Here is an 11,714-nt window from a genome sequence, read left to right on the forward strand (position 1 = left end):
AATGGACCAAGAAAGCGCTCCGGGGCAGCGATGAACGGGCTTTATTTCAAGATAGATGTGCTAGATATCTAAAGACAATGTAGAAATTCTATGATGTGGAATCTGGGGAATAGCAAGAGGACTAGCATTAGGAAAGTTGATGCTATATGGATTGCCAGGATGATAGAGCAAATCCTGCAGCCATGATACACCCTCACTTGCCATAGCTATCCTTGTGCTCCTACAAGTTGTCCATAGATCTGCATCTTGGAGGGCTGAGTTAAGATTATTTAGGTGTTTTAGCAAAAACATTTCCTGCTGGCAAAACTCTCTCTAAAATGGCTGAACCATTTTGTTCAAGCATATTTTAAAAATATCAACTATAGGAAGGGATGAAGCATGGAAAATGTCAGTCCAAACAGTTACAAGTTGCCAAAGTTATATGCAACTAAAAGTAGGGAGTTATAATAGACAATGTTAGGCATCCTCAATTATAGGCAGCACTACTGCGCTCCCTATAATAAGAACATATAAAAAATGCATATAAGCAAAATTGGGGACAGCTCTGTGACAGGGTGTACCAAACCCGCACTGGGCCAATAGGGCCTGATCAATCACTGTGGGCCCAGGAGACCACACCCCTCATTCCTGCAGTGCATGCTCTAGGTGGAAGGGACAGATAAAGGGAGGCAGCCCAGCTAAATCTGGGCAGGCTGAGGAGGAGGAAGGATGTGTGTTGCAGGTTCCTGCAGAGGCACCTGCAACTCTCTGAGTGGTGAAGCCAGACTATCCTGTGAACAATCAGCCAAATGTGGAGACTGACTGGGATACTGAGCCACTGGCAGCCAAGGAGGTGCCTGAGATGAGCCTTGCAGTAGGAAGTGACCTAGTGAATGTATTAGAAGCTGATGCTTGAATCCTTAAGTGGGGATTTCCTGGCTTCATAGAGCCCTGGGTCAGAACCTGGTAGAGTAAGGTGGGGCTGGGTTTCCCTACCCCTCTGCACATGCTGCTGGGTGTGGCTACTGGGGACTCCAGCTACAGACTGGTTTTCTCTGCCCTGCCCAGAGGATCAGAGCCCACTAACTGCTATTGTTTGCCTTAGCCAGGAGTCTTGGGAGACTAGACACGGAGCATTTGTTCTGCCCTGCCCCAAGAGCTGCTGACTGTTTGTTTGCTTTGCCCTGCCCAGGGACTGCAGACCATTTGTTGGTTTTACCCTGCCCAGCAGGTCTGAGCCTTAGGGTATATCTACATTACAGGATTATACCGATTTTACAGAAACCGTTTTTTTAAAACAAATTGTATAAAGTTGAGTGCACGCTGCCACACTAAGCACATTAATTCGGCGGTGTGCATCCATATACCGAGGCTGGTGTCGATTTCCAGAGCGTTGCACTGTGAGTAGCTATCCCATAGTTCCCGCAGTCTCCCCCGCCCTTGGAATTCTGGGTTGAGATCCCAGTGCCTGCTGGGGCAAAAAACATTGTTGCTGGTGGTTCTGGGTACAGCCTCACCTCTCCCTCCATGAAAGCAGCAGACAACCATTTTGCGCCTTTTTTCCTGGGTGAACTGTGCAAACGCCATAGCACAGCAAGCATGGACCCTGCTCAGCTCAAGACAGCAATCATGGACGTTGTAAACACCTCACACATTATTGTGCAGTCTATGCTGAACCAGGACCTTCAAAACTAGGCGAGAAGGGGGCGGCTACGGCAGAGCGGTGATGAGAGTGATGAGGACATGGACACAGAATTCTCTCAAACTACGGGCCCCTGTGCTTTGGAGATCCTGCTGGTAATGGGGCAGATTCTAGCCATTGAATGCCAATTTTGGGCCCAGGAAACAAGCACAGACTGGTGGGACTGCATAGTTTTGCAGGTTTGGGACGATTCCCAGTGGCTGTGAAACTTTCGCATGCGTAAGGGCACTTTCATGGAACTTTGTGACTTGCTTTCCCCTGCCCTGAAACGCCAGAATACCAAGATGAGAGCAGCCCTCACAGTTGAGAAGCGAGTGGCAATAGCCCTCTGGAAGCTTGCAACGCCAAACAGCTACCGGTCAGTCGGGAATCAATTTGGAGTGGGAAAATCTACTGTGGGGGCTGCTGTGAAGTAGCCAAAGCAATCATTAAGCTGCTGCTACGAAAGGTTGTGACTCTGGGAAATGTGCAGGTCATAGTGGATGGCTTTGCTGCAATGGGATTCCCTAACTGTGGGGGGCGATAGATGGAACCCATATCCCTACCTTGGCACCGGAGCACCAGGGCACCCAGTACATAAACCGCAAGGGGTACTTTTCAATGGTGCTGCAAGCACTGGTGGATCACGAGGGACGTTTCACCAACATCCATGTGGGATGGCCAGGAAGGGTTCATGATGCTCGCATCTTCAGGAACACTACTCTGTTTAAATGGCTGCAGCAAGGGAATTACTTCCCAGACCAGAAAATAACAGTTGGGTATGTTGAAATGCCTGTAGTTATCCTGGGGGACCCAGCGTACCCCTTGATGCCATGGCTCATGAAGCCATACACAGGCAGCTTGGACAGTAGTCAGGAGTTGTTCAACTACAGGCTGAGCAAGTGCAGAATGGTGGTAGAATGTGCATTTGGCCGTTTAAAGGCACCCTGGCACACATTACTGACTCGCTCAGACCTCAGCCAAACCAATGTCCCCTTTGTTATTGCTGCTTGCTGTATGCTCCACAGTCTCTGTGAGAGTAAGAGGGAGACCTTTATGGTGGAGTGGGAAGCGGAGGCAAATCACCTGGCCGCTGATTACGTGCAGCCAGACACCAGGGTGATTAGAAGAGCACACCAGGAAGTGGTGCGCATCAGAGAAGCTTTGAAAATGAGTTGCATCACGAGCTAGGGTATGGTGTGACTGCTGTGTTTGTTTCCCCTTGATAAACCCCCCCCTTTGATTGACTCATTCTGTGTAAACAACCCACCCTCCCCCTTCGATTACAGCTTGCTTAAGGAAATAAAGTCACTATCATTTAAAAATCATGTATTCTTTATTAATTCATTATAAAAAGAGGGAGAGAGCTGACAAGGTAGCCCGGGTGTGGTTTGGGAGCAGGATAGGAGGGAAGGAAAAGGCCACTAAAAAAAATTTCAAAGTAATAACAGCCTTTTGGTTGGGCTGTCCACGGGGGTGGAGTGGGCAGGTGCACGGAGCCTCCCCCCACGTGTTCTTACACGTCTGGGTGAGGAGGATGTGGAACATGGTGAGGGGTGAGGGTGGTTATACAGGGGCTGCAGCGGCACTCTGTGATCCTGCTGCTATTCCTGAAGCTCCAGCAGACGCCAGAGCATGTCAGTTTGATCACGCAGCAGCCCCAGCGTTGCATCCCGCCACCGCTGATCTTCCTGCCTACACTGCTGATCTTCCTGACGCCACCTCTCATCTTGAGCGTCCCTCCTGTCCTCATGTTCACTGGCATCTTTCCTGTAATTTGATACCACGTTTTCCACTCATTCAGATGAGCTCTTTCATTGCGGGTCACTTCCATGATTTCTGAGAACATTTCGTCTTGCGTCTTTTTTTTCCACCATCTTATCTGAGATAGCCTTCGGGATGGAGTAGGGAGGCTTGAAAAATTTGCAGCTGCATGAGAGAGGTAAGAAAGGGAGAGAAGTATTTAAAAAGATACATTTTACAGAACAATGCTTATACTCTTTCACGGTGAACAACACTATTCTCCTTACATAGCACATGTGATTTCACTACAAGGTCGATTTTGCATCTTAATATTGAGTGCCTGCGGCTCTAGTGTTAGAGATCTCACAGATGCCGGTCCGGGCAGCAGAATTTGGCTTGCATGCCGCCATGGTAAGCCATTGTCTTCTGCAGCCTTCATATATCCAGCACCCTCCTTTACCAAATAGCAAACAAAGCCCATTCAGTGCTGCTTCTTTCCTGTTAACTTGGAGCAGCAGAAACCACCCCCCTATCCAATTCTCTGGGATGATCGCTTTACCCCTCCTCCCACCACGTGGCTGGTATCATGGAAGATCACTGCTAAACACCCCCTCCCCCCCCCCGCGTGGCTGGTAGCAGGGATCTTCCCTGCTACCTAAATGCGAAAAAGCTCAGCGCCAATCACCCGCCCCTCTTTCTCCTGCTTGGCTACCTGCAAGGAAGGATTTCTTTTAAGCAACAGGCAAACAGCCCAGTGGGAATGGCCATCTCTGTCCCCTTAATTAAATTCTGGAATTTCAACCAGGTTACCGTGAACGATATCACTCTCCTGAGGATAACACAGCGAGATAAAGAACGGATGTTGCTTCAATGCCAGCAAACACCGGGACCATACGCAGCTAGGCTTTGTCATGCAATGATGCCAGATTACTTGCTACATGCATGGCGTGGTCAAGTGTCCTACCATGGAGGACAGAATAAGGCTGCCCTGCCCAGAAACCTTCTGCAAAGGCTTTTGGAGTACCTCCAGGAGAGCTTCATGGAGATGTCCCTGGAGGATTTCCACTCTATCCCCAGACATGTTAACAGACTTTTCCAGTAACTTTACTGGCCACGAATGCATCCCAAGTCCTCAGGGCAAATTAATCATTAAAAAACGCTTGCTTTTAAACCATGTTTTATATTTACAAAGGTACACTCAACAGAGGTCCCTTCCATGGCTTCATTGTGTGGGATAGTGGCTTGGGAGGGCTGGGAGGGTAATTCCGTCAGGGTGAAAAAAAGCTCCTGGCTGTTGGGGAGAATGGAGTGCTGTGTGCTCTCTGCAAGCTCGTCCTCCTCTTCCTCCTTCTCATCTTCCCCGTCTGCAGAATCCTCAGGCATGGCTGAGATTACCACCCCCACCTCGGAATCCACGGACAGGGGTGCAGTAGTGGTAGCGGACACCCCGAGAATTGTATACAGCTCAGCGTAGAAGCGGCATGTTTTCGGCCCTGCCCCGGACCTTCCGTTTGTTTCTTTGGTTTTCTGGTAGGCTTGTCTGAGCTCCTTAACTTTCACACGGCACTGTACTGAGTCCCTGATGTGGCCTCTTTGCATCATGGCCTTGGAAATTTTTTCAAATGTTTTTTCATTTCGTCTTTTGGAACGGAGTTCTGTTAGCACGGAATCCTCTCCCCATATAGCGATCAGATCCAGTACCTCCCGTGCGGTCCATGCTGGAGCTCTTTTTCGATTCTCAGGAGACTGCATTGTTACCTGTGCTGATGAGCTCTGCGTGGTCACCTGTGCTGGTGAGTTCTCCACGCTGGCCAAACAGGAAATGAAATTCAAACATTCGCGTGGCTTTTCCTGTCTACCTGGCCAGTGCATCTGAGTTCAGATGGCTTTCCAGAGCAGTCACAATGGTGCACTGTGGGATACCGTCCAGAGGCCAATACTGTCGATATGCTGCCACACTAACCCTAATCCGATATGGTAATACCGATTTCAGCGCTACTCCTCTCGTCGATGAGGAGTACAGAAACCGGTTTAAAGAGCCCTCTATATTGATATAAAGGGCCTCGTTGCGTGGACGAGTGCAGGGTTAAATCGGTTTAACGCTGCTAAATTCAGTTTAAACGTGTAGTGTAGACCAGGCCTCAGCTGTAATTGTTTGCCCTACTCAGGAGGCTCAGGAGGCATAGACCAAGTGTTTACCTAGGCCCACCAGGGGTCCCAAATCCCCGTACCTGTAATTGCTTAATGCAACAGGGAGTCCAGAAGATTGTGACAGGGTATACCAACCATGCCCTCGGCCACTTGACACGCTGGACCCCCCTGTGACTGGCTCAATCTTGAGTGTGTTCCTTTTTTAACATATCTTAAATTATAGAACTTAACACTGAGTTGCTTATCCTGAGGTTTGTGCATTGTTCACCAGATGTTATCAGACATGTATAATAGCAAAAAACTGCCTGCTTTAGCATTAGACAGTCAAGTCATGTCAACCTTCTCAGCTTCCTGTAGTTCCCCTACATCAACGATAGCTACATGACTGGGAAAGCATCTTCTGATGGGCATGTGCAAACTGTTGGAAGGACTGTCTTACCAACTGGACTTTCGCAGCTTGGCAACAAGTTTCCCATTTCTGGGAAGTCTCCAGAAGAATGACTGATAACTAGAAAACACTAACAAAGGAAACAACCATATTCTTTGTCTGGACTTGACTGTTCATCTTTCTGAGGCAGCAGATAGCTAAGAGCTGCAATCTGTGCACTTTCGCCAATCACAATGGGCCAAAATCACCTCTGTTGTAACTGTCCTTAAGCCAAAGGTTGAATTTGGTCCAATATGATGTGTAAGCGAGAAAAGCAAAGTCCTAAAACAAATCTTCCACCTTGCACTGCCAGTATAATCAAGGCCGGTGCTTCCATTTAGGCGACTGCCTCTAGGATTTGAGGGGGGCAGCATTTTGCCGCCCTCGGTGGCAATTCGGTGGGGGGGGTCCTGTGCTCTCGGTCTTCGGCAGCAATTCTGCTGCGGGTCCTTCACTCGCTCCGGGACCCACCACTGAAGTGCCCCAAAGACCAGGAGCGTGGAAGGACCCTCCACCACCACAGAATTGCCACCAACGACCAGGAGGGTGGAAAGACCCCCGCCTAGGGCACCAAAAACCCTGGCGCTGCTCCTGAGTATAATCTCTATTGCAGAGATCAGAGTCAGTTAGCTTCCTATGTTGGAGAAAAGAACGGTAGTTAAGAATGGCAATAAAAATATAAAGTTAGAAAGATGTCCAATGACATACAGTCAGAGTCTCATGTAGCTAGTTTCTGCTAGGAATACAAATGATTGGCTGTTGACCAGTTCTACTCAGTACTTTGTGCCAACCTCAAGCATATTATATACTATTTTGTCTTCTGTTCTCCTTTTAAAAAGAGCCTAGGATCTTCCCTAAAGTAATGGGGCTGCAGATGCAGATAGAGTCAATGCCAGATTAAATATTCACAGACAAGCAGATTTCCTCCCCAAGTGGAAAAGATGGTTTTAAACTGAATAATTAACATATGACAAAAAGTCAGCCCGATTTCAGCCATGTTCATACATTAGGTCTGTCTGTCTACCTGCCTGCCCAATTGTCTCTTCCGCTATAACTGAGGAGGGGAGCCAGATCAGGTAGGTGGAGGCCATGCAAGGAGAGGAGCAGCAGCTTCATGGTATGCTGTTCCCTTTCCTCTGATCCTGGAGACGTTTCCTTGGAGGTGCATTCTGGGGTCAAAGCTTTGCACAGCAGAAGAGTGCATGTTGGAGAACAGCCACTGTCCATAGATTCATCCTGCCTCCAACCCCACAGGGTCTGTGAAGTGTGAGACTCAGTCAGTGTTATCTTATATGATGTCTCCCTCTTTGAAGGGGATTTGGGAGCTAGGGCTAGTGGGGACAGTAAAGGAACACAGCTGAAAAGGAAGAAGGAGGTGACCTGGGGAGTGTTCAGACAGTCTCAAGACAGGTGTGATTTCGAGGGCTGAACCCACTGCCTATGCCAAGGGGTGAAGAGGAAACAATTCTGTCCATTAATACTTCAAGTTTCTTGTCTTCATCCTCCCCATGCAAGTTTTCCCTTCTGCCTTCTGGTCCAAATTAATGTCTGGAGGAAGCAGGCACAATTCCCACTGAAATCAATGCAGATTTTGTGAACACAACTGGCAAGATAGCCAGACATGAATTGCTTAAAGGGGAGTTTTCAAAGCAGAAGAAGTGTTTGGGAGAAAAGAATGATTGTTTGGACTGCACTGAATAAAATATGAATTTTCACCGGGCAGTGAAAGTGCAAGAGGGGAGTTGAATGCTCCCAAACAGCACTGCCTGCTCCAGCTAATTATTGTCACCCTCTTCAGATTTCAGAAAGAGCAAGTCTGGCAAGAAAGTGGTGCCCACATCCAGGAATGCGCACAAGGGAGGTTACTGTACACAGCATTCTTATTGTCATATGCTGAAATACAGCAGCTCATGCCCCTGGGCAGTGTACACACTGAGATGAATGTAAAGTGAAATAAATGAACTACAGAGAAGTCATGAGCGAAGCAGCTGGCCCTGACACTAAACGACCACTACCTGGTCTCACATGGATGGTCATGCTGCAGATGCCAGAAGTCAATTACACACTTCTGCCTCTGCTATTAGCAGTAGCAAAATTATGTTATGGCACCATGCTCAAGTACACTGGCCTTCGGATTTGGCAGTAGCAGCAAATCAATACAAGAGAAGCCATTAGCTCTGAATTATACTCAGTTCATCACTGGCAAAGTCTGGGCTGCAATTTTAAAGTGGAAGAGCTCCCTATGCTTTGTTGCTGAGCCAACACTGTGGCTCCCACTTAACAGTCATCATATAGCATGGGCAATGAGGGTGGGACTGGGAACGGCCTGCACTGAACACATGTCATTTTCAGAACAAATGCTGCTACTTACTGCATGGTGCAGGAGTGCGTGACCTTACCCTGACCTTCCTTAATGCCAAAGGGAAATCGTGTCTTACTAATCTATTAGAGTTCTTTGAAGCGGTCAACAAACATGTGGACAAGAGGGATCCAGTGGACATAGTGTGCTTAGATTTCCAGAAAGCCTTTGACAAGGTCCCTCACCAAAGGGTCTTATGTAAATTAAGCTGTCATGGGATAAAAGGGTAGGTCCTTTCATGGATTGAGAACTGGCTAAAAGACAGGAACAAAAGGTAGGAATGAATGGTAAATTCTCAGAATGGAGAGAGGTAACTAGTGGTGTTCCCCAAGGGTCAGTCCTAGGACCAATCCTATTCAATTTATTCAAAAATGATCTGGAGAAAGGGGTAAACAGTTAGGTGGCAAAGTTTGCAGATGATGCTAAACTGCTCAAGATAGTTAAGATCAAAGCAGATTGTGAAGAACTTCAAAAAGATCTCACAAAACTAAGTGACTGGACAACAAAATGGCAAATGAAATTTAATGTGGATAAATGTAAAGTGATGCACACTGGAAAAAATAACCCCAACTATACATACAATATGATGGGGGCTAATTTGGCTACAACGAGTCAGGAAAAAGATCTTGGCGTCATCATGGATAGTTCTCTGAAGATGTCCACACAGTGTGCAGAGGCGGTCAAAAAAGCAAACAAGATGTTAGGAATCATTAAAAAGGGGATAGAGAATAAGACTGAGAATATATTATTGCCCTAATATAAATCCATGGTACGCCTACATCTCGAATACTGTGTACAGATGTGGTCTCCTCACCTCAAAAAAGATATTCTAGCACTAGAAAAGGTTCAGGAAAGAGCAACTAAAATGATTAGGGGTTTGGAGAGGGTCCCATATGAGGAAAGATTAAAGAGGCTAGGCTTCTTCAGCTTGGAAAAGAGGAGACTAAGGGGGGATATGATAGAGGTATATAAAATCATGAGTGATGTTGAGAAAGTGTATAAGGAAAAGTTATTTACTTATTTCCATAATACAAGAACTAGGGGTCACCAAATGAAATTAATAGGTAGCACGTTTAAAACAAATAAAAGGAAGTTCTTCTTCATACAGCGCACAGTCAACTTGTGGAACTCCTTACCTGAGGAGGTTGTGAAGGCTGGGACTATAACAATGTTTAAAAGGGAACTGGATAAATTCATGGTGGCTAAGTCGATAAATGGCTATTAGCCAGGAAGGGTAAAGAATTGGTGTCCCTAGCCTCTGTTCATCAGAGGATGGAGATGGATGGCAGGAGAGAGATCACTTGATCATTGTCTGTTAGCTTCACTCCCTCTGGGGCACCTGGCATTGGCCACTGTCGGTAGACAGATACTGGGCTAGATGGACCTTTGGTCTGACCTGGTATGGCCGTTCTTATGTTCTTATTTTAAAATTGCATATTAATTGTGATTTATTTTTTCACCTGGAGATTTATGCAAAATAGCTATATTTTGAGTTATGTGCTCAGCATCACATCCCAGCCATGACGAATTCTTCATCTGTGCTGCATGGGGGCATGGCACCGGCAAGAGGCAAGATGAGGAAAAGATAAGAAAACCATGGAAAAAATACTGAATGAAAGGGCTAGAAAAAGGAAGAGTAGGAAAAGAAAGAGTAACTTTTCAGACAGGAAGGCTGATGGGCTAAGTATGGAGTCAGTCTCAGGGGAAGCCTCCAGAAACATCTGCCTCTGTAGTAACAAAGATTGTGGCTGGAATGATGATATTCTGGGTAAAGTGAAAGAATTTATGTGCTGGCCATGAATATGATTCTTTTAAAATGGTGGCTGCAGCCATTTGCACCTGCAACTTTACAGCCCTTCCCTTTTATCTCAGCCTCCAACAGCTACACCTAGTGCCCAGTAAATGTCAAAGGGGAGATCCCAACTGCCTCCAAGAAGCAAACACACGAGTTGCCTTTGAAGAAGAAGGAACATTTTTACTTTTCCTTGAGGCTCTTGGCCTTCCAAAGACTTCTCCACAAAATGCAATTCTTCCTATGGGCTTCTTTAGAGGTGATAATCTAATATGGTAAACCCACATGCCCCCTCATTCTTTTCCCTATGGATGCCCTATTTCATACGAAGTGTATTTGAGGGTCTTTGTCATCAATGTGTAATGAGGTCCCTTAACCATGCCCTCTTCCCAACTTCTACTAAGGCACTCAGGGGCCTTAGGGTCATTTACACACATTTTTTAAAAATACTGTGAGTGCTCAGAGGGGCTAAGAACCTCTTATAGCCACCCAAACGGTCACTTTTGGGTGTGCAAAGTTTTGAGAATACTGGCTTACTTTTTAAAGAGAAAATTAAATCTATTCTTGTCCCAGGGTGTTGTCTCTCTTGTACAGGATTTCTTAAAGTCATCCAATGGCTCCAAACCTTCAGGAGGATGATTCCATACTAGGTCCCTATTGCTCAAAGCAGGGAGTCTGGAACAATTTTTATAGTGAGGGTGCTGAGAGCCATTGAACCAAACTGTAAACCCTGTACATGATGGAAATCACTTCAAGCCAGGGGGTGAGACAGCACCCCTAGTATCCCTAGTTCCAGCATTTATAGCTCAAAGACCCTAAAAGCCAAACCAGATAGCTCCCAGAACCCCAGCTGCCCTTTCAGGTGACATTGGAGCTGAACCGGCCAGTGAGGGAAAAAAGTCTCTTGACTCCTCATTTCTAATATTAACACAAACACAATCCCATGGCAGCTGATGGTTACAAGCTGAGTACCTCTTGCTTTTCCCAGTAACCAATGAACAGAACTGGCTTTAAAGAATACCTGTGCCAGTCAAGCTAACTGATTTCTATTTTATCTGAAACATATCTGGAGGCAGAAGAAAAGAATCTCTTGGACATTAAACTCTTTTTTTAAGATTAATTACTTCTGCAAAGTTAGAATGGGAAATATTTCTTACCTGTTGCTCTCTAGTGAATGTCTCTCTGGACTTCAAATGCAGGGCTTTTTTTTTGTTTGTTAGAAGAATTTGTTTTGATTGGCATGTAAGTGCCTCAGAGCAGCCCAAGGTTTCTGATAGCTGGGAAAAACTGAGAGAAACCAACTGAATCAGCCTATATATGTAAACTGTTGTGGGACAGCCGCTGCATGATATTTCTTTCTTCTCTTCCTCCCCCTTCCCTGCCCTCTGATTCATTGGACTAACTCTCCAAGCACTGCAATTAGAAGATGAGTGAGCTGGGTTTCTGGCCTCTCATAGTTACATGGCATAAAAAGGCCCACAGGTATTCTGTGAAAAGTGAGAAAGATGAAATGATCTCCCTGCATGACTTCTTTTGTGTGGGGAAAAAAAAAACCCTTGATGTTAATTCCAGATAGGCTGGC

This window comes from Gopherus evgoodei, chromosome 4 (assembly GCF_007399415.2).
Source record: "Gopherus evgoodei ecotype Sinaloan lineage chromosome 4, rGopEvg1_v1.p, whole genome shotgun sequence".
NCBI classification, from domain to species: Eukaryota; Metazoa; Chordata; order Testudines; family Testudinidae; genus Gopherus; species Gopherus evgoodei.